At 40.0% G+C, this 24,187-nt stretch overlaps 1 protein-coding gene across 1 annotated transcript in view; it reads left to right on the top strand.

The window, feature by feature from the left end:
- ZSCAN31 (zinc finger and SCAN domain containing 31) overlaps nucleotides 1–24,187 on the top strand; it is a 284,613-nt gene that overhangs the window by 11,355 nt on the left and 249,071 nt on the right. The gene's annotated exons all lie outside the window — the stretch shown is intronic.

Raw genomic sequence — 24,187 nt, forward strand, 5'->3', positions numbered from 1 at the left:
GCGAGCAGCATCATTGAGACTCTGTCAAGAAAAGGAGCCTCTGACCTCAGGCAGCTTGCTGCTTAACTGGGGAGTCCAGCGTTCTCAGGCCATTTACTGTCAGGGTTAAACACACAGATCTGGCACCACACTGTTTAGGTTCATTACCTGCCTCTCTATCTGTGAGCTGTGTGACTTCAGGCAGTTTAATTAAATGCCCCTATGCTACAGTCTCCCTGTCTATAAAATAGGGGATAAGAGTACCTTTCTCATAGGGAACATAAGAATAAATTAATACAAACGTGTAAAGCACTGAAAACATAACTCTCAATAAACGTGCACTATGATTTACATAAAGAAATAACAATACCATCTAATGAATGTAGGTGGAATTGTAAGTATCATGCTTGAACTAAATAGAATGTTAAACGCCTCTGCTGACAGTCTCATTATACTTTTCTCCACAGTCAAAATCTGAATCAGAATTTCAAAAGAAAGGAAATAAAAGTTCAACCTAAAAGTATACTGTAGTAAATATGTCTTCAAAGTCTATTTTAAAAAAGTTAAAGAAGTCTATATATGTGTGTATATATGTATATATATTTGGTTTTCCTTATAGCTTAGGGACCATAACAACAACCAAAAAACTCTAAAATTCCTAGATTGTTTCATTTGTAAATAGAACAGTGGCTAAATGCAGACTACCTAGAATAGTGCTTATAGAATTTTTTTTTTTGGCTGCACTGCGTGACATGTGGGATCTTAGTTCCCCAACCAGGAATCGAACCTATGCACCCTGCAGTGGAAGTATGGAGTCTTAACCACTGGACCGCCAGGGAAGTCCCTAGAATAGTGCTTACTGAATATTAGAGTATCTACAAATCACCCGAGATAGTGTTAAAATACAGATTCTAATGCAGAAGTTCACAGTGTAGCCCAGGAATCTGCATTTTCAGTACGCTCCCAGTGATGCTGATGCTGCTGGTTCATGGAACACACTTTGAGTATCAAGGCCCCAGACAGTCCTGATGGTCCTTCTAATCAGCTAGAGGTGCCAGCAAATCCATTTCCTTCCCATCCTTGTTCCACTTGCAACCTCTACATCAGCATGTTGCCCCTATACCTGTGCTCCCCACTGCCCACCCCATCCTCAGAGGAGTGAGATGCCCCAGAAGTGCAATGGGCAGGTGGGCTGAGGTGGGTTTGGGAAACCAGGCTGTGTTCTCTGCTCTAGCACAGGCAGATTCAGCCAAATCTTTACCTGGGAAGTCTAAGCAGTTCCTATAAGCGTTTGCTTTAGGAAAAAGCCGCTGCTACAGAGCTTCTGCTCTGCCTCCTCCCTCCCCTTCACGTGAGCTCCCAGGGTGAGGGGAAAGCAGCTGTTGCATGTTTACGAGCACAGTGCAGTTCTGCAGTCCTCCCTGTGCTCCCTGAGCATCTCAGGACACAGGGACAAAGTCTCAGCTGCCGTGTCCTTATCTAGGCTGCTACTACAGACTACACTCACCTTCAACACTGAATTTCAGTTTGGTCTCTCTGAGACTCCAACCCCAGTACTCAGACAGCCCCTTCCTCTCTCACCTACCCAGAAAGGCAAAGAAAAGGTCACAGAGGAGAAAGCAGTTACAAAAGAGGCCCAAGGAGTAAAGGAGAAAAGCAAAGGGGAGGAGAGGCCTCTCAATGAATGAGAGACGGGAAGGGAGAGACAGGGGGAGAAGAGAGGGCCTGATAGGGTAAGCCTGCAGCAAAGAGAAAGTTGAAGGGAGAATTGGGGAATGTTGAAGGTTTTTTTCAGTTTCTCTTTCACCAATCTAGTCCAAAGGGTTATAGTCGCTGATACCACTCCCCTGCATTCAGCCGCACTGACAGTGTCATGAAGGATTTTCAGTGCCTGTGATCAGCGGAGCACCTAGAGAAGGGAAGTTTAGGCAGTGAACCGGGCACTCAGCCGAGCACCACTATGGGCTAGCGGACGCTGTTGCAGGGATTTGGGACACAGCAGAGAACCCTGCCTGAGAAAAACAATAAGTATAATAAATAAACGATATAGTGTAATATATAGGTGATACAGTGCTTTGGAAACGGAAGAAAGTGGAGCAGGATAAAGGAGTGAGGTTTCATTATCTAGGGTGGTCAGGGGAGGCTTCCTTAAGAGGCATTTGAGCTAAGATACAGAACAGATGAGGGAGTCAGCTCAGTGCTACCTGGGAGGGTAATCCAGGAAGTGGGATCAGCTGGTGAAAAGGCCTTAGGGTATAGACTAAAGCTTTCGCATGGGGTTTCTCAGATGACCCTCACAATCACCCATAGAAGAGCAAGGCGTGGGTATTTACCATTCACATTTACAGTTGAGTAAACTGAGCTTGGTGACATGAAGTGATTGCCCGACGTGGCATGCCTGGGAGGTGACAATGGTCTGTATTTGAGACTGACTGTCTGTCTAGTGCTCTTTCCTATTAAGCATCCAGAAACTTTATTTCCCTACATGGAAAGTTATTATTCTTCCTTATCTAAAAAACATAGATGTTGCCACATAAGTAGTTGTCAAGTAATTATTTTGTGTGACTAGCTGTGTCCTGAAAGTATTGGGAGAGGGGGTGGTGCAGATACCCTGTTGGTGCACAAGAGGAAGAAATGGATAGACTCCTGGAGGTCAGGTGATGTTAATGTGGGGTGGGAGACACGGGGCGTGAGGGTGGCCAGGTGCAGGGACTCTGCAGGCAGCCAGAGCCTGATGGGAAGGAAGGGCGGGGAAAGCCACGGGGTGGGAGAATGAGGGTCTTGGTAGCAGGGCGCTGCTGTGGTTTGTCCCTGTCCACTAGTGTTGCTGTGGACGAGTTACTTCACCTCTCTGTGCCCAAGTGGAAAGACAAGAAGGCCAGGCGGGTGTGTGGAGCTCTAAGGGGTAAAAGCAATGCAGGCGACCCCTTCTCTGGGTCTCTCGGTGCTGCTTCTCTGATCGCCAAATGAAATCCACTTGTGGGACAAGTCGGGGGCAGGATGGGGTGAGGCTAGGAAATGGAAGGGAAGAGCCAGGCTTGTATGGAACAGGAACAGGAGGTCCCAGGATTTGGGGGGAGTGGGGGAAGGGGGACAGTTTCCTGTTGGCCTCTTTGCACTGGATGGGCCCAAAGCGAGGACGCCGACGACATGAAACAGCTTCCGAGCGGCCTAAACAGACAGCGGAAGTGTTAGCCTAGCGGAGCGGAGAGAGGGTCCGCGGTGCTCCTTCGGCCCAGGTCCCAAGGCCCCACCGGCGTTTCAAGAGTCTCGGTCGCAGGTCGGCCCGGCTCAGGTGAGTCCCCGGGCGAGCAGGGCGGGCGGGGGCGGTGCATCGGGCTCCAGGCTAAAGTCCAGGAAAGAGGGCGCGCAGTGCGGGGTGCGCCAAGAATCAAGGTCGGCCTTCCAGGAATAGATATATCACGATTACTACTAATAGATACTTCTGTAGCGCTCACCACGAGCCTGGCACTGTTCTAATCGCTTAACAGGTATTAACTCATTTAATCGTCAAAAAATGGTCTGTATACGGGAATTCCCTGGCGGTCCAGTGGTTAGGACTCCGCACTTTCACTACCGAGGACCCGGGTTCAATCCCTGGTTGGGAAAAGAAAATCCCGCAAACCGAGGGGCGTGGCCAAAAAAAAATCTGTATGATTATTATCAACTCCATGTTAAAGAGGGTGAAACTGAGGCACGGAGAGGTTAAGTCACTCGCTCAAGGTCACACAGCTTGAAGGCCCCCTTTGTGCTCTTGACCCCATTTCAGTAAGAAGCTACAAAGTATTACATAAGTGCTGTCAAGGCTGTACTGGATTCCGTTTTAACTGCTACCCTAGTTAGAATTGAGAGCCCCGTTTCTTTAGCAGTTCTACTGATAGACATTGAGGTTGTGTCCTGTTTTCACTATTAGGAACAACACTGCAGTGCCAGGTTGTGTACTTGCCTCCTTGAGCACAAGTGTTAAGTGCAGAACCATAGCATATGCACATGTTTTAAGAGCTTTTTTTTTTAATTACAAAGAATTTAAAACGTTGACAAAGACTGAAAGAATAACATAACGAACCCTTACGTGCTCATCCACCTTCAACAGTTAGCAACTCTTGACCAGTCTTGTATCATGTGTGTCCTCATCTACCCACTCCCTTCCCTTGTTATTTTGAAGCAAAAACATATACTGTTTTACCTGTAAATATTCCAGTATGTATCTCTAACAAATACTTTTTGAAACATAGGCATAATACCTTTATCTCATAAAAGCTTAATAGTTATTCCTTATGTCATTACATATCCAGTAAGTGCTTACATTCCAATTTTTATTATCATATATATATGTTTAGTTGAATATATATATATATCATATATATATATAAATGTTTAGTTGAATCAGGATCCCCATTATGTCTACAAAATATGTTTGACTAATAGGTCTTTTCTATTTTTTTGTTTGTTTTTGGCTGCGTTGGGTCTTGGTTGCTACCAGCGGGCTTTCTCTAGCTGTGGCGGGCGGGGCTACTCTTTGTTGCGGTGGGTGGGCTTATTACGGTGGCTTCTCTTGTGGAGCATGGGCTCTAGGCGTGCAGGATTCACTAGTTGCGGCGCGTGGGCTCAGTAGTTGTGGCGCACGGGCTTAGCTGCTCCGCGGCATGTGGGATCTTCCCGGATCAGGGCTTGAACCCGTGTCCCCTGCATTGGCAGGCGGATTCTTAACCACTGCGCCACCAGGGAAGTCCCTCTTGTCTCTTTTAATTGGATTTCTGCTCCATTTCTTTCTTCCCATTGCATTGTATTTGCTGGGCGTGGGGGTTGTTTATCCTGTAGTTGCCCCCAGTATGCATTTTGACAAATGCTTCCCTGTAGTGTACTTTCACATCTTTCTCTGTTTCTACTTCCTGGGAATTGGTAGTTCAGTCTGGAGGCTTGAACATATGCAGGTTCATCCTTTCTGGCAAGACCACTTAATCATGGTGTCACTTTCTTCCATCATGAAGGAATGTCTGGTTTCTCTTTGTGATGTTAGCAGTCACTGATGAATAGTGTCTCTATCCACTAATTCATAATTGGTGGAAAAATCACCATATTCTAATTATATCATTCCTTCTTTATTCACTAGAAGAATACTTTTTTTTTGGCTGCACGGCCTGGCTTGCAGGATTTTTCAGTTCCCCGACCAGTGATCGAACCCGGGACCTTGGCAGGGAAAGCACGGAGTCCTAACCCAGACCGTCAGGGAATTCCCTAGAAGAACACATTTATTAAAAGAAACTTTTTCTTATCTATTTGGTTACCAAGTGTTATAATTCACATGGAAAAGGCAGGATAAATCCTTGATTGTTTCCTTTTATTTACCAGTTTTCAGAATAGTTAGTTGGTTCTCTAGCATTCTCTAGTGGTGACCAATCCAGTTTTTTAAAATAAGAGTAATTATGAATTCATGGATGTAAACATCCTTAAAGTGTTTCAATCCACTGCTGTCATTATCTTTACTGATGCTGAAATTTTCCCATCTTCAGGTGGGAAGTTCAAATTGGCTTCTGACATTAGACCCTCATAGTCAGGAACTTCCTTGCTTTATGGTGACAACATGTTTCAGGCTTATGTCATATAATTCCTGCCTCAGATCTGGATTCAGCCATTTCTCCAAGGAGCCTTGGTTTCTTCTTGGGGAAACAGAATTTCAAGACCACAAATTGGATGCCAGGGGATGTTCACTGTTTCTAAGCTTTTTTAGTAGAAAGACCTAGGGCATCTATATTTTATTGATACTTCCAATTCAAATTCAGGACTATAGGGTATTTACTTCTCTTACATTTGTATCTCCTTTTGTGTTATTTCTATTTCAAAACTTAGTAGTTTAAAACAACACACATTATGTCATAGTTTTCATGTGTCAGGAATCCAGGTATGGCTCAACCGGGTCCTCTGCTTCAGAGTCTCTCAAGACTGAAATCACGGTGTTAAACAGGGCTAGTGTCTCATCAGAAGGCTTGACTGGGGATGGATCTGCTTCCAAGTTCACATGGTTGTTGACAGGATTCTGTTCCTTGAGGGTTCTTGGACTGAGGGCCTTAATTACTCAGTTACTTGCTGGCTGTTGACAAGAGGGCCATGTAGGCCTCTTTAACATGGCTGTCTTTATATACTTTTAAATTTTTATTGAAGTATAGTTGATTTATAATGTGTTAATTTTTGCTGTACAGCAAAGTGATTCAGTTATACATATATATATATTCTTTTTCATATTCTTTTCCATTATGGTTTATCAGAGGATATTGAATATAGTTCCCTGTGCTATAAATAGGACTTTGTTTATGGGTTGTTGTTGTTTATTGTTTTATTTTTATTTATTTATTTATTTTTAGATTTCAGTTCCTATGGATTTTTAAAAATTTTTTTATTTTATATTGGAGTATAGTTGATTAACAATGTTGTGTTGGTTTTAGGTGTACAGCAAAGTGATTCAGTTATACATATACATTTATCTATTCTTTTTCAAATTCTTTTCCCATTTAGTTTATTACAGAGTATTGAGCAGAATTCCTTGTGCTATACGGTAGGTCCTTGTTGGTTATCTATTTTAAAGATAGCAGTGTGTACATGTAAATCTCCAAACTCCCAGTCTATCCTTCCCCCTCACCCATCCCCCCAGTAACCATAAGTTCATTCTCTAAGTCTGTGACTCTATTTCTGTTTTATAAATAAGTTCATCTGTATCAATTTTTTTTAGATTCCGCATATCAGCGATATCATATGATGTTTGTCTTTCTCTGACTTACTTCACTTAGTATGATAATCTACAAGTCTATCCATGTTGCTGCAAATGGCATTATTTCATTCTCTTTAATGGCTGAGTAATATTCCATTGCATATATGTACCACATCTTGTTTATCCATTCATCTGCTGATGGACATTTAGGTTGCTTCCATGACCTGACTATTGTAAATAGTGCTGCAATGAACACTGGGGTGCATGTATCCTTTTGAACCATGTTTTTCTCCAGATATATGCCCAGGATTGGGATTGCAGGGTCATATGATAGTTCTATTTTTAGTTTCTTAAGGAACCTCCATACTGTTCTCCACAGTAGCTGTACCAATCTACATTCCCACCAACAGCATAGGAGGGTTCCCTTTTCTCCACACCCTCTCCAGCATTTATTGTTTGTAGACTTTTTGATGATGGCCATTCTGACTGGTGTGAGGTGATATCTCATTGTAGTTTTTTTTTCTGGCCATGCTGTGCAGCTTGCAGGATCTTAGTTCCCCAACCAGGGATGGAACCCGGGCCCCCAGCATTGGAAGCACAGAGTCCTAACCACTGGACAACCAGGGAATTCCCTCATTGTAGTTTCTTTTTTTTTTTTTTTTAATATTTATTTATTTATTTGGCTATGCTGGGTCTTAGTTGTGGTACATGGGATCTTTTTTAGTTGCGGCATGTGGGATCTTTAGCTGCAGCATGCAAACTCTTAGTTGCAGCATGTGGGATCTAGTTCCCTGACCAGGGATTGAAGCCTGGTCCCCTGCATTGGGAACGCAGAGTCCCAGCCACTGGATCACAGGAAAGTCCCTCTCATTGTAGTTTTTTATTTTGTTTTGTTTTGCTCTGCAGCCTGCAGGATCTTAGTTCCCCAACCAGGGATTGAACCTGGGCCCTCAGCAGTGAAAGTGTGGAGTCCTAACCACTGAACCACCAGGGAATTCCCTCGTTGTAGTTTTGATTTGCATTTCTCTAATAATTAGCGATGTTGAACATCTTTTCAGGTACCTCTTGGCCATCTGTATGTCTTCTTTGGAGAAATGTCTATTTAAGTCTTCTGCCACTTTTTGATTGGGTTATTGTTTATTTTTTCATATTGAGCCACATGAACTGTTAGTAAATTTTGGAGATTAATCCCTTGTCTGTCACATTGTTTGCAAATATTTTCTCCCATTCTCTGGGTTGTTTTTTCATTTTGTTTATGATTTCCTTTGCTATACACAAGCTTTTGAGTTTAATTAGGTCCCATTTGTTTATTTTTGTTTTTATTTCCATTACTCTAGGAGATGGATCAAAAAAGATATGGCTGTGATTTATGTGATAGAGTGCTCTGCTTATGTTTTCCTCTAAGAGTTTTACAGTATCCAGTCTTACATTTTGCTCTTTAACCCATTTTGAGTTTATTTTTGTGTATGGTGTTTAAGAATGTTATAATTTTATTTTTTTACATATAGCTGTCCAGTTTTCCCAGAGCCATTTATTGAAGAGATTCTTCCAATCCAAGAACATGGTATATCTTTCCATCTATTTGTGTCATCTTCCATTTCTTTCATCAGCGTCTTATAGTTTTTGGAGTACAGGTCTTTTACCTCCTTAGGTAGGTTTATTCCTAGGTATTTTATTTTTTTTGATGTGATGGCAAATGGGATTATTTCTTTAATTTGTTTCTGAACTTTCATTGTTAGTGTATAGAAATGCGACATATTTCTGTGTATTAATTTTGTATCCTGCAACTTTACTGAATTCATTGATGAGCTCTAGCAGTTTTCTGGTAGCATCTTTAGGATTTTCCATGTATAGTATCATTTCATCTGCAAACACTGACAGTTTTTGGTTTTTCTTTTTAATTTTATTATTATTTGGCTGCGTCGGGTCTAGTTGTGGCATGTGGGATCTTTGTTGCGGTATGCGGGATCTATTGTTGTGGCACGTGGGCTTCTCTAGTTGTGGTGTGCAGGCTTCTCTATGGTTGTGGTGCACAGTCTCAGTAGTTGTGGTGCACGGACTCTCTAGTTGCAGCACGTGGGCTTCTCTGTAGTAGTGGCATGCGGGCTTCAGAGCGTGCGGGCTCAGTAGTTGCAGTGCACGGGCTCACTAATAGTGGCATGTGGGTTCTACAGCACGTGAGCTTAGTTGCCCCGCAGCCTGTGGGATCTTAGTTTCCTGATCATGGATTGAACCTGCGTCTCCTGCATTGGAAGGCGGATTCTTAACCATGGGACCACCAGGGAAGTCCCAAATAGTGACAGTTTTACTTATTCTTTTCCAAATTGGAATTCCCTTTATTTCTTTTTCTTCTCTGATTGCCATGGCTAGGACTGCCAAAACTATGTTGCATAATAGTGTTGAGAGTCAACATCCTTGTCTTGTTCCTGATCTTAAAGGAAATGCTTTCAGCTTTTCACTGTTGAGTATGATGTTAGCTGTAGGTTTGTCATATATGGCCTTAATTATGTTGAGGTATGTTCACTGTATGCCCACTTTCTAGAGAGTTTTTATCATAATTGGGTGTTGAATTTTGTCAAAAGCTTTTTCTGCATCTATTGAAATGATCATATAGTTTTTATTCTTCAATTTGTTGATGTGGTGTATCACACTGATTGATTTGCAGATACTGAAAAATCCTTGCATCCCTGGGATATATCCCAGTTGGTCATGGCGTATGATCCATTTGATGTATTGTTGGATTCAGTTTGCTAGTATTTTGTTGAGGATTTTTGCATCTATGTTCATCAGTGATATTAGCCTGTAATTTTCTTTTCTTCCTTCCTTCCTTCCTTCCTTCCTTCCTTCCTTCCTTCCTGTGGTATCCTTTTCTGGTTTTGATATCAGGGTGATGGTGGCCTCATAGAATGAGTTTGGGAGTGTTCCTTCCTCTGCAATTTTTTGGAATAGTTTCAGAAGGATAGGTGTTAACTCTTCTCTAAATGTTTGATAGGATTCACCTGTGAAGACATCTGGTCCTGGACTTTTGTTTGTTAGGAGTTTTTTTCACTGTTGAGTATGATGTTAGCTGTAGGTTTGTCATATATGGCCTTAATTATGTTGAGGTATGTTCACTGTATGCCCACTTTCTAGAGAGTTTTTATCATAATTGGGTGTTGAATTTTGTCAAAAGCTTTTTCTGCATCTATTGAAATGATCATATAGTTTTTATTCTTCAATTTGTTGATGTGGTGTATCACACTGATTGATTTGCAGATACTGAAAAATCCTTGCATCCCTGGGATATATCCCAGTTGGTCATGGCGTATGATCCATTTGATGTATTGTTGGATTCAGTTTGCTAGTATTTTGTTGAGGATTTTTGCATCTATGTTCATCAGTGATATTAGCCTGTAATTTTCTTTTCTTCCTTCCTTCCTTCCTTCCTTCCTTCCTTCCTTCCTTCCTTCCTTCCTTCCTTCCTTCCTTCCTTCCTTCCTTCCTTCCTTCCTTCCTTCCTTCCTTCCTTCCTTCCTTCCTTCCTTCCTTCCTTCCTTCCTTCCTTCCTTCCTTCCTTCCTTCCTTCCTTCCTTCCTTCCTTCCTTCCTTCCTTCCTTCCTTCCTTCCTTCCTTCCTTCCTTCCTTCCTTCCTTCCTTCCTTCCTTCCTTCCTTCCTTCCTTCCTTCCTTCCTTCCTTCCTTCCTTCCTTCCTTCCTTCCTTCCTTCCTTCCTTCCTTCCTTCCTTCCTTCCTTCCTTCCTTCCTTCCTTCCTTCCTTCCTTCCTTCCTTCCTTCCTTCCTTCCTTCCTTCCTTCCTTCCTGTGGTATCCTTTTCTGGTTTTGATATCAGGGTGATGGTGGCCTCATAGAATGAGTTTGGGAGTGTTCCTTCCTCTGCAATTTTTTGGAATAGTTTCAGAAGGATAGGTGTTAACTCTTCTCTAAATGTTTGATAGGATTCACCTGTGAAGACATCTGGTCCTGGACTTTTGTTTGTTAGGAGTTTTTTTTTTTTAATTTATTTTTGGCTGCATTGGGTCTTCGTTGCTGTGCGCGGGCTTTCTCTAGTTGCGGTGAGCGGGGCTACTCTTCCTTGCAGTGAGCAGGCTTCTAGTTGTGGTGGCTTCTCTTGTTGTGGAACATGGGGTCTAGGTGTGCGGGCTTCAGTAGTTGTAGCATGTGGGCTCAGCAGTTGTGGCTCACGGGCTCTAGAGCACAGGCTTAGTAGTTGTGGTGCACGGGCTTAGTTGCTGCATGGGCTTAGTTGCTGCATGGCCTGTGGGATCTTCCTGGACCAGGGCTTGAACCCATGTCCCCTGAATTGGCAGGCAGAACCCCAGCCACTGCGCCACCAGGGAAACCCGTTAGGAGTTTTAAAATCATATTTTCAACTTCAGCACTTGTGATTGGTCTGTTCATATTTTCTATTTCTTCTGTTCATATTTTCTGTTTTTTCCTGGTTCAGTCTTGGGAGATTGTACCTTTCTAAAAAATTGTTCATTTCTTCTACATTGTCCATTTTATCAGCATACAGTTGGCTTGTAGTAGTCTCTCGTGATCCTTTGTATTTCTGTGGTGTCCGCTGTTGTAACTTCTTCTTTTTCATTTCTAATTTTATTGATTTGAGCCCTCTCTCTCTTTTTCTTGTTGAGTCTGGATAAAGGTTTATCAATTTTGTTTATCTTTTCAAAGAACCAGCTTTTAGTTTCATTGATCTTTTGTGTTGTTTTCTTCATCTCTGTTTCATTTATTTCTGCTCTGAACTTTATGGTTTCTTTCCTTCTACTAACTTTGGGTTTTGTTTGTTGTTCTTTCTTTAGTTCTTTAGGTGTAAGGTTACGTTATTTATTTGAGATTTGTCTTGTTTCTTGAGGTAAGATTGTATTGCTATGTATTTCCCTTTTAGAACTGCTTTTGCTGCATCCAATAGGTTTTGGATCATCATGCTTTCATTTTCATTTGTCTCTAGGTATTTTTTTATTTCCTCTTTGATTTCTTCAGTGATCCATTGGTTGGTTAGTAGCATATTGTTTAGCCCCCACATGTTTGTGTTTTTTAGTTATTTTCCTATAGTTGATTTCTAGTCTCATGGCATTGCGGTCAGAAAAGTTGCTTGATGTGATTTCAATTTTCTTAAATTTACTGAGGCTCTCTTTGTGGCCCAGCATGTGATCAATCCTGGAGAATGTTTAGGTGCACTTGAGAAGAATGTGTATTCTGCTGCTTTTGGATGGAATGCTCTATAAATATCAATTAAGTCCATCTGATCTAATGTGTTATTTAAGGCCTGTGTTTCCTTATTGATTTTCTGTCTGGATGATCTGTCCATGATGAAAGTGGGGTGTTAAACTCCCCACTGTTATTGTGTTTCTGTCTATTTCTCCTTTTATGGCTGTTGGTATTCGCCTTATATATTGAGGTGCTCCTATGTTGGGCACATATATATTTACAATTGTTACATCTTCTTCTTGTATTGCTCCCTTGATCATTATGTAGTGTCTTTCTTTGTCTCTTGTAACAATCTTTATTTTAAAGTCTATTTTGGGGACTTCCCTGGAGGTCCAATGGTTAAGACTCTACACTTGCAGGGGTCATGGGTTTAATCCCTGGTTGGGGAACTAAGATCCCGCATGCTGCATGGTGTGGCCAAAAAAATAAAACGTCTGTTTTGTCTGATATGAGTATTGTTACTCCGGCTTTCTTTTGATTTCCATTTGTATGGAATTCCTTTTCCCATCTGCTCACTTTCAGTCTGTATGTGTCACTAGATCTGAAGTGGGTCTCTTATAGAGAACATATATATGGGTCTTGTTTTTTTTTTATCCATTCAGTGAGTCTGTTTCTTTTGGTTGGAGCATTTAAGCCATTTGCATTTAAGGTAATTATCAGTATGTATGTTCGTATTGCCATTTTGTTAATTATTTTGGATTTGCTTTTATAGGTGGTTTTTTTTCCCTTCCTCTTTTGTTCTCTTGTGATTTAATGACTAACTTTAGTGTTGTGTTTGGATTCCTTTTTCTTTTCTGTGTGTGTATCTATAGTAGATTTTTGTTCATGGTTACAATGAAGTTTTGGTATAGCAGACTATATATAAACAAGATTGTTTTAAGTTGCTGGTCTTTTAATTTCAAATGCATTTCTAATATCCTGCATTTTTGCTCTCCTCTTCTCACAGTTGCTGGTTTTGATGTCATATTCGTGTGCAGATGATTTCCACGTTTACTGTATGTTTGCCTTTACAGTGAGCTTTTCTATTCATAATTTTCTTGTTTCTAGTGGTGGCCTTTTCTTTTCTGCCTAGATAAGTTCCTTTAGCATTTGCTGCAAATCTGGTCTGTTGGTGCTGAATTCTCTTAGCTTTTGCTTGTCTGTAAATCTTTTGATTTCTCTGTCAAATCTGAATGAGAGCCTTGCTGGGTACAGTATTCTTGGTTGTAGGTTCTTCTTCCCTTTCATCACTTTAAATATATTGTGCCATTCCCTTCTGGCCTGCAGAGATACTGCTGAGAAATCAGCTGATAACCTTATGGGAGTTCCCTTGTGTGTTATTTGTTGCTTTTCCCTCATTGCTTTTAATATTTTTTCTTAGTCTTTAATTTTTGTCAGTTTGAGTAGTATGTGCCTCAGCATGTTCCTCCCTGGGTTAATCCTGTATGGGACTCTGAGCTTCCTGGACTTGGGTAACTTTTCTTTCCCATGTTATGGAAGTTTTCAGCTATTATGTCTTCAAATATTTTCTCAGGCTCTTTCCTTCTCTCTTCTCTTTCTGGGACCCCTATAATGTGAATATTGGTGTGTCTGACTTTGTCCCAGTGGTCTCTAAAACTGTCCTTGTTTCTTTCATTCTTTTTTCTTTCTTCTGCAGCAGTGATTTCCACCACCTCACTTTCAGTCTGTATGTGTCACTAGATCTGAAGTGGGTCTCTTATAGAGAACATATATATGGGTCTTGTTTTTTTTTTATCCATTCAGTGAGTCTGTTTCTTTTGGTTGGAGCATTTAAGCCATTTGCATTTAAGGTAATTATCAATATGTATGTTCGTATTGCCATTTTGTTAATTATTTTGGATTTGCTTTTATAGGTGGTTTTTTTTCCCTTCCTCTTTTGTTCTCTTGTGATTTAATGACTAACTTTAGTGTTGTGTTTGGATTCCTTTTTCTTTTCTGTGTGTGTATCTATAGTAGATTTTTGTTCATGGTTACAATGAAGTTTTGGTATAGCAGACTATATATAAACAAGATTGTTTTAAGTTGCTGGTCTTTTAATTTCAAATGCATTTCTAATATCCTGCATTTTTGCTCTCCTCTTCTCACAGTTGCTGGTTTTGATGTCATATTCGTGTGCAGATGATTTCCACGTTTACTGTATGTTTGCCTTTACAGTGAGCTTTTCTATTCATAATTTTCTTGTTTCTAGTGGTGGCCTTTTCTTTTCTGCCTAGATAAGTTCCTTTAGCATTTGCTGCAAATCTGGTCTGTTGGTGCTGAATTCTCTTAGCTTTTGCTTGTCTGTAAATCTTTTGATTTCTCTGTCAAATCTGAATGAGAGCCTTGCTGGGTACAGTATTCTTGGTTGTAGGTTCTTCTTCCCTTTCATCACTTTAAATATATTGTGCCATTCCCTTCTGGCCTGCAGAGATACTGCTGAGAAATCAGCTGATAACCTTATGGGAGTTCCCTTGTGTGTTATTTGTTGCTTTTCCCTCATTGCTTTTAATATTTTTTCTTAGTCTTTAATTTTTTTCAGTTTGATTACTATGTGTCTCAGCATGTTCCTCCTTGGGTTTATCCTGCCTGGGACTCTCTGCACTTCCTGGACTTGGGTGACTGTTTCCTTTTCCATGTTGAGGAAGTTTTCAGTTATTATCTCTTCAAATATTTTCTCAGATCCTTTCTCTCTCTTTTCTCCCTCTGGAACCCCTGTAATGCGAATGTTGGCGCATTTAATGTTGTCCCAGAGTTCTCTCATACTGTCCTCATTTCTTTTCATTCTTTTTTCTTTATTCTGTTCCATGGAAGTGATTTCCACCATTCTGTCTTCCAGCTCACTTATCTGTTCTTCTGCCTCAGTTATCCTGCTATTGATTCCTTCTAGTGTATTTTTCATTTCAGTTATTATATTGTTCACCTCTGTTTGTTCATTCTGTAGTTCTTATAGGTCTTTGTTAAACATTTCTTCTATCTTCTTGATCTGTGCCTCCATTCTGTTTTGAGATCTTGGATCATCTTTACTCTCATTATTCTGAATTCTTTTTCAGGTAGATTGCCTGTCTCCAATTCACTTAGTTTTTCTTCTTGGGTTTTTATCTTGGTCCTTCATCTGGGACATATTCCTCTGCCATCTCATTTTGTCTAACTTTCTGTGATTGTGATTTCCATTATGCAGGATGCAGGGTTGTAGTTCTTCTTGCTTTTGCTGTCTGCTCCCTGGTGGATGAGGCTGTCTAAGAGGCTTGTGCAGGCTTCCTGGTGGGAGGAACTGGTTCCTGCCCACTGGTGTGTGGAGCTGGGTCTTGTACCTCTGGTGGGCAGGGCCCTGCCAGGGAGCGTGTTTATCAGGAAGCTGTGTGCTCAGGAAGACTTTAAGCAGCCCTTCTGCTGATGGGTGGGGCTGTGTTCTCGCCCTGTTGGTTGTCTGGCCTGAGGCATCCCATCACTGGAGCCTACAGGCTGTTGGGTGGGGCCATGTCTTGGTGAGAAGATGGTGCCCTCCAGGTGGGCTCATACCAATGAGTACTCCCTAGAACTACTGCCACCAGTGTCCCTGTCCCTGCAGTGAGCCACAATTACCCCCTGCCTCTGCAGGAGACCCTCCAATACTAGCAGGTTAAGTCTGGCCCAGTCTTTTATGAGGTCACTGCTTTTTCCCCTGGATCCTGGTGCACACAAGACCCTGTGTGTGCCCGCTAAGACTGGACTTTATGTTTCTCCCAGTCCTGTGGAATTCCTGTGATCAAACCCCACTGGCCTTCAAAGCCAGATTCTCTGGGGGCTCCTCCTCCCATTGCCAGACCCCCAGGCTGGGGAGCCTGATGTGAGGCTCAGAGGTTTCACTCCTGTAGGAGAACTTCTGTGGTATAATTAGTTTCCAGTTTGTGGGTCGCCTACCCGGCATGCCTGGGACTTGATTTTATCATGATTGTACCCCTCCTACTGTCTTGTTGTGGCTTCTTCTTTATCTTTGGATGTAGGGTATATTTTTTGTAGGTTCCAGCATTTTTTTGTTGATGGTTGTTCAGCAGTTAGTTGTAATTTTGGTGTTTATGTCAGAAGAGGTGAGCTCACGTCCTTCTACTCTGCCATCTTGTCTCCCAATCAAGATTAGGTTTTCCCCACGACTGAGCTGCAGAGTTTTGAGGACATTGTTGTTTATCTGTTCTATACATAATAGTCTGCATCTGCTTATCCCAAACTCCCAATCCTTCCCTCCATCCCTCCTCCCGCAACCACAAGTCTGTTCTGTATATCTGTCAGTCTGTTTCTCTTTTGTCAATACGTTCATTTGTGTTGTATTTTAGATTCCATATATAAGTGATATCATATGGTATTTGTCTTTCTCTTTCTGACTTACTTCACTTAGTATGATAATTTCTAGGTCCACTTTGCTGCAAATGGCATTATTTCATTTTTATGGCTCAGTAATATTCCACTGTATATATATACACCACATCTTCTTTTTCCATTCGTCTGTCAATGGACATTTAAGTTGTTTCCATGTTTTGGCTCTTGTAAGTAGTGCTACTATGAACATAGGGGTACATGTATCTTTTTGAATTATAGTTTTGTTTGGATATATGCCCAGGAGTGGGATTGCTGGATCATATGGCAACTCTAGTTTTTTGAGGAACCTCCCTACTGTTTTCCATAGTGGCTGCTCCAATTTACATTCCCACTAACAGTGTAGGAGGGTTCCCTTTTCTCCACACCCTCTCCAGCATTTGTTATTTGTAGACTTCTTAATGATGGCCATTCTGACTGGTGTGAGGTGGTACTTCATTGTAGTTTCGATTTGCATTTCTCTGGTAATTAGCGATGATGAGCATTTTTTCATGTGCCCTTTGGCTATCTGTCTTCTTTGGAGATATGTCTATTCAGATCTTTGGCCCAGTTTTTGATTGGGTTGTTTGGGTTTTTGTTGTGGTTGTGTTATTCAGTTGTATGAGCTGTTTGTCTATTTTGGAAATTAAGCCCTTATTGGTCACATCATTTGCAAATATTTTTCTCCCAGTCCATAAGTTGTCATTTCGTTTTGTTTAAAACATGATTGCTTGCTTCATCTAAATCCCCAGAGGAGAGCATCAGCTATCAAGCAAAAATCACAGTTTAAAAAAATAAATTTTTAGCCTATTCACAGAGGTTACATCCCCTCAATATTACTGTATTGTTTTGGTTAGAAGCAAGCTATTTAAAGGGGGTGAGGGATTATATAAAGCTTTGAATACTGGGAACTGCGATCATTGGAGGACATCTTACAGCCTGCCTACCACACTTTTCTCCCATGTCAAGACTTCTAGTTATCAAGGACAGTGGGATGATAAAATTAAAATATCACATCATTTATGCATTTAAAATTTAAATAGATACTAAAGTAACTCCAGATTGGCTTTGCCAGTTTACATCCCATATCCCATATCCTTGCCAATATTAATCAAACTTTTAAATAGTTGCCAATCTCTTAGGTGTGTAATGATGTCTTGTTTTTATTATTAATCTCCAAATACTAATAGAATTATGATCTTTTTATATGCTTATTGGCCATTTGCATTTCTTCCTTTGTGAATTCCTTATTCATATCCTTTGTCCAGCTTCTTTTTGGGCTTTTTAACTTTTCCTTATTGATTGGCAGAAATTCTTTATAGTCTGTATATTAACCCCTTAATTAATATGGATTAATTGATCCATATTAATATGTGTGCACAGTTATGTGTGTATACACACACACACACACATATGTGTCATTAAAAAAATAGGACTACCTCTGAAGACAAGATGCTAAATTGGAGTCCTCCTGAATCCCAGGCTCCAGGCAGAGTGAACCTGCTACTAATTTATCTGGACCATCTGGAGAAGCAAGACAAGTCCCAGTTGTGGCCATGCCAGTTCCCTCCAGAACAAAAAAGCGTTACACAAATCAAGGTGGAGAAAAACAGCTTCACATAGAATCAAGAATCTAGCCTGCTAGGAAAGAGTCCTTTACACCAGGAAATCTGCAGTTAGCACTTCTGCTACCAGGATTTCCTTGGGCCTTGGCTCTGAGCCATCTCTGGGAGATCTGGAAGTAACAAAGTCCCAACTCTTCCCTCCTCCCAGTAGCAGTGACTTCACCAAGATATGTTTATGTCCTCACATGTAAATTTTGGAGGGAGGCAATTTCCAGGGCTCTATTCCAGCCTTTAGGGAACCAGGTTCCTTCTAGTTTATTTCTCCATCACTTCCTGAGCAGGTACTGGTGTGTATAGAGCGCCTGGGCCAGTTCTGCTCTAGTCGTAGGACTAGAGTCACTCACCATATCCCTTGGGCTCACTGTTTCTTCTCAACTGTGGGGTGGCATTGAGGGTCATGGTGAGAGTGTAAGCCAGGCTCAGAGAGGTAATCTGCCCAAGGTCATACAGTTGGAATTCAAAGACTTTCTGGTGCCAAGACCCACATTTATGCTGCTTTATAAATATTATTTATGCTGCCTTATAAGATACTATCTCTGCCTTCTGCATGGCCAGTGCTGACTTGCTATTTAGAACTCTCACTGTGGATGTGATTTGGAGAAGGGAACGGTGGGGGGTGGGGCGTGGAGGGAGGCTGTGTTGGGCAGCCAGGCAACATCACAGAACTGTGATCTAAATGATAGCAATGGCAGGGGGTGGAGACCTACAACAGATTCAAGAGAGATTAGAGGTGGCTGGCAGAAGGAAGGGATCACAGATGACATCTACGTTACCTGGGGGCCAGGTATTGAAGTCATTTATTTAATTATGGAACCCTAGAGAAGAGAAGAACACATTTAGAAGGGGGAGATATTAAGTACAGCCTTTGATAACTGCCAAGTAGGGGATGGCCAGAGGGCTCTAAATATCAAAATAGAAAAGAAAGTGAAATAAGAGTTTATTCTGTAAATAATTCCTGCCCACATTAGCAATCAGTATCTGTACTATTCATTTATCATTGAATTTAAACCTGCATTCTATTAATACTCTTGTAAGTGGGTATTTATAGATACCAGACATTCCATTGCTTGAAAGCAGAAACTAACCCACCTTAGTGATGTATTGGTATTTCACAAGGAATAACAGATTAATTAAAGGGAATAATGAACATATTTGAGCATCTGAGTGTGAAGTAAGTGAATCTGTTACTGTTATGCATGGCTTACACTTGCACCTCAGCATGTGCACAATTTCACACCTGTTGAAAGAATTCAAGCCTGACTACCTGCCATTCAGCCAGAATTGGGACAGTAAATGTTCGGGTGTGAAAGGAATGCAAGGTAAGACCCACAGAAAGGAGGTGGGGTCCATCTTCTACCCACTAGACTAATTCATCGATACGAGACTTCAACACGAAAGAGTTCACATCATCCACTTTTTTCAAATATTTCTCCTTTGGTTATCTAGCCTTATGATTTGAATACTGGACTCATTTAATCTCCTTAGTAGTTTTCAACATGGGCTTTACGTCAACTTTACTGCTATCCTTCCCTTTCTTCTCATAATGATTCTATTGTTACCCTGATTTGCTCCATATTGCCTCAGTTTTCTCAACTCTTTTGGCTTCTACTGCCAACGTCCACAGTCACAATAGGACACACCTTTCATTTCAATATTCAAAGAGACTGCTTCACCCCCGGTTTTCCCTTTACAGAACTCTCCTTCTTCAGCATTCCTGCCTACACACAATCGGATGCGGTTACACCAATGCTCAGGTCTTCAGCCTCTGACACCTACATTTTGTTTAGATCATCCTGACATCATGGGCTCTGTTTTGATTTTCAACTATGGATTCAGTGCCATTCTATGGTTATTTTAATTTTCCATATAGTTTATTACAAGATATTGAATATACTTCCCTGTGCTATACAGTAGGACCTTGTTGTTTACATACTTTATATATGGTACTGTGTATCTGCTAATCCCAAACTCCTAATTTACCCCTCCCCCACCCTCTCCCCTTTGGTAACCATAAGTTTTCTGTCTGTTTGTTTCTGTTCTGTAAATAAGTTCATTTGTATCCTATTTTAGATTCCACTTATAAGTGATATCATATTTGTCTTTTTCTGTGTGACTTACTTCACTTAGTATGATAATCTCTAGGTCCATCCATGTTGCTGTAAATGGCATTATTTCATTCTTTTTTTATGGCTGAGTAGTATTTCATTGTATATATGTACCACATCTTCTTCACCCATTCATCTGTCAATAGACATTTAGGTTGCTTCTGTGTCTTGGCTATTATAAATAGTGCTGCTATGAATACTGGGGTGCATGTATCTTTTTGAATTAGTTTTTTCTCCAGATATATGCCCAGGAGTGGGATTGCTAGATCATATGGTAACTCTATTTTTAGTTTAGTTTTTTTTTTTTTTAACTTTATTTTTTTATTTTTTATTTTTAAAAAAATTTTTTAACATCTTTATTGGAGTATAACTGTTTTACAATAGTGTGTTAGTTTCTCCTTTACAACAAAGTGAATCAGTTATACATATACATATGTTCCCATATCTCTTCCCTCTTGCGTCTCCCTCCCTCCCACCCTCCCTATCCCACCCCTCTCATGGTCACAAAGCACAGAGGTGATCTCCCTGTGCTATGCGGCAGCTTCCCACTAGCTATCTAATTTACATTTGGTAGTGCATATATGGGGTCAGGTTTTTAAATTTAGATATAAGAAAGTTCAATATTCTATAAATAAGAATATCTTAAGTACTCATGAACATAACAAGAAGTATAATGTAGTGTCCAATTAATTGATTAGTAGTAAGGTCCTCTGTTCCCTTAAGAAACTATAATATAGTTAATTAAAGGAGATAACCAGAAAATACAAGTTAATGGTTCCTGAAATACATTGTCAATGGTTTCTGCCTACTGGCTTTAAGAACAACTGTTTATATCTAATATTCAACAAAATATTTTGCATCAAAATAATTATCTTACTTGTAACAAAAGCAGCTGGAGAAGATGATCATAGCAATTATGCAGACAGCCATAGAAATGAGCAAAGCCAGCCATCGAATGCTGCCATCGAAAAATGGACCTGATAATGGAAGTAAACAATGAAAAAGACATATTACCTTTCGATCACATCTTAAAAGGAAAAAATAACTTGTAGTGTTGAACTCTAGAAAGCTTGCTTATTGTTAAAACCAGAGAAAATATTTCACTGAGAATCATGATTGCACTTTTCTCTGCTAACCTACCTATAACAACAGGGGGCAGTGTAGGTTGTAAATACTGGTTACATAAGTTGGTCCGACAACATTCTATTGTCCGGCGTAGCTGGGCTTTTGGTGAATCCTAAAGGAAGAAAATTAGAAATAATCTGATACACGAAACTGATAATTAATTTTTAAAATATTCATAAAATACAGTTTCTAATTCAGTGAGTGAAAAGGACCTGCTAAGTTTGTGTGAAAGTGATTATTGAAAAATTTAAATCTATCGTGAAATAGTGTTGTAAAGACTCTAAAATGTTTTTTCTTAAGAAGAATGTATGTATGTGCATGGTGTGTTAGAACACTAGACTATAACTTAATTACAGATAAACAAAAGTTTATATATATTTTTCACCCAAAATTTGGCATATCTTAAGATATGACTATTCATTTGTTTTTAGTAAAAAAGTATTTAAAATCATGAGATCTTTTCCTAAAAAACATGGGTAATACATTTTATTACAGTGATAGACTAGCAGGGTAAATATGATCTCATAGTAGTATTGAGACTTAGTTGGATGAGACTTAAGATCTGACTAAAAAGTGGAGCGTGTCCTAGGCCAAAGAAATGACAGGTTAGAAAAGGTAGTCAAGTAGGCAGAAGATACAGTTGATTCTGCCTATAACAACTATGTTGAAACTAATGAACCTGGTATGGAAGCAAGTTGAAGTGTATGTGGTGAGGATAAGGGCAAAATATAGAAACAATATTTCTGAGAGTTTTTGGGAGACCACCAACCAGATATGTGTCCCTAATAGATCAGAAAATGAGCACAGGGAAAGACTGTAGTCATGGGAACAGATACCAAAAATTATATGTGAAGTTTTATTTGATTAAAAGTACAGTATTTGAGAAGTTCTTAACTTGAATGCTGACATTTCAGCACTACCTGGAAGAAGTGCCATTCCAGACCAAAACAGTAACAGAAAGGAATTGTCTGTCGTCATAGAAGTAGCAAGAATATAAGCAGAAATCAACCTTCTTATTCTTAAATATCAGATGGGTAGAAAGGAGAAACCCCGGTATAATCAGGTATTCCTTTAAAAATGTGAAAATGAGATTCCATAGGGGAATCTATATGGGATTCTATAAGGGACTTGAGATTATATAAGAGAAGGTAAGATGGGTCAAGAGTACTTGGAAACCTCCAAAAGCACAAGTTTTACATTTTAACTGAATTTTTAACTTTCTAACAATTTTTTTTACCTTTAAATGATCATAAAAAGAAAGAGAAAAGAGAGACATGTCAGAAGTTACACAGGTGACTCTGAAAAAAATATCCCAGATCTAGAGAAAACTTACATGAAGGATGGAATGAAGAGTATACAACTAAAGATGAATAAAAGAAGCGTGAAGCATCCAAGAATAGTCCCAGTATGGCTAAAGTTCAAAATGAGCTCAGCCTTGCAGGACAGAAAATGTAAAGAAAAATCAGGAAGGGGTTTTTGGCAGTGCTAGAAGAAAGACCACCAAGCAATGGATGTAGTATTGCCGACAAAATACCAGGTAATGGAGGACAAAGAAAACGAACACTTCCTTAACTCTCGTTTTGTTTCAGTCTTCTCTATCAAGGATGATTACAGGAATGAAGAAGGCAGACCAAACGCTAGTAAGTGGGATTGGTATCCCAGAAGTATGCAGAGACCCTACAATGTTTCTGTGTTCTGTCTGAATTCCCATCTTCTCAGCTAGGTGAATTACATCACAGGAAGTTGAGAGCACTTCGGAGAAGGCTGAAAGCGGTATGATTTAAAGATTTTAGAAACGAGGAGTGCTGTAAACCAGATAGCTAAATGTTACATTACTTTTAAAAGGGAAAGAAAGACTTTGCCAACAACAGATTGGGGGCAGCACAGTATTATGGAAACAAGGATTTGGGAATCAAATAGCTTAAATCACAGCTTTGCCATTTATTAACTTTGTGACCCTAAGCAATGAACTTACTTCTCTCTGGGCTTTAGTTTCCTCTGCTATAAGACGGAGGATAAAAAATATCTGCCTCATAGGGTAACTGGGAGAAAATGAGGTAAAATATACCAAGCACTTAGCATATTAAATGCAAATAGTAAATGTTAAATAAATTAATTCTTCTTCCTCTAGTGAATGTGACACAGATCCCAGTTGACATTCTAGAATAAGTCACAAATGCTTGTAATCTCCTGGAAGACTGACTCAATGTGGCTTCACTGAGAACAAGCAACATGAAACTCACATCTTTCTTATGTAGGTTAACTACTGCACACAGCCATGTGCAGACCAGGCACACTTCTCCTTGGGGAATCAACGCTTTTCCTGTGGCCCCTCCCTTTATTTCATAGGCCTCAAATTAGGTCTTACCTTGCACTGAAAATCAGATCCTTCATATTTCATACACCCTGAAGCCAATGTGGTTTCTCCTTGGTCATCTTCTTCTATGATGGCAAAGCAATGCCCATTAGTTCTAAAAGAAAAAAAGCCAAAAAACCAAAACCAACTTCACATTGGAAAGTACTAATTAAATCTTGGTATGAATGTGACCAGTTACTGATGGCTTTTAGTTCTGAATTAGAATTACATTCACATTTGACTTACTGGCAAAACCGTATGCGTTTTAAGGCAAGTGAAAATTGTCACATCTGAACTAAAACCTAAAGGTCTAATAAAAATCCTGTGTCAGGTAGAAAAGGATTTTCTATTAAACAAGTCCCACCAAATATGAAATACTATGTAACTTCTCTTTGCTAATCATAGTCATGTGATCACAGAAAGATGATTTATACAACTTTATAAAGTAAATAATCTTAACGTTTAAAAATATACTTAAAAATAACTTTGTCTCTTTTCATCCATAAGATTTTCAGTATTCCCATACTGTACACAATAATAAATAAAAACAAACTTTCCTGTGAAACATAAAAATAGATTCAATGACAAAGAAAAGTATATTTGGGAAGACCAGACTAAGATCCTGAGAGGCACTTTTTATTTAACATGATAGGAAAAGAGGGAGAACTTCTGAATAGCTGAATTTTCAAGAAATTTATATAAATGTATTTGTATTTAATAAAATGTTATCGGGGCTTCCCTGGTGGCGCAGTGGTTAAGAATCCGCCTGCCAATGC

Source organism: Physeter macrocephalus, chromosome 18, assembly GCF_002837175.3.
Source record: "Physeter macrocephalus isolate SW-GA chromosome 18, ASM283717v5, whole genome shotgun sequence".
NCBI lineage: Eukaryota > Metazoa > Chordata > Mammalia > Artiodactyla > Physeteridae > Physeter > Physeter macrocephalus.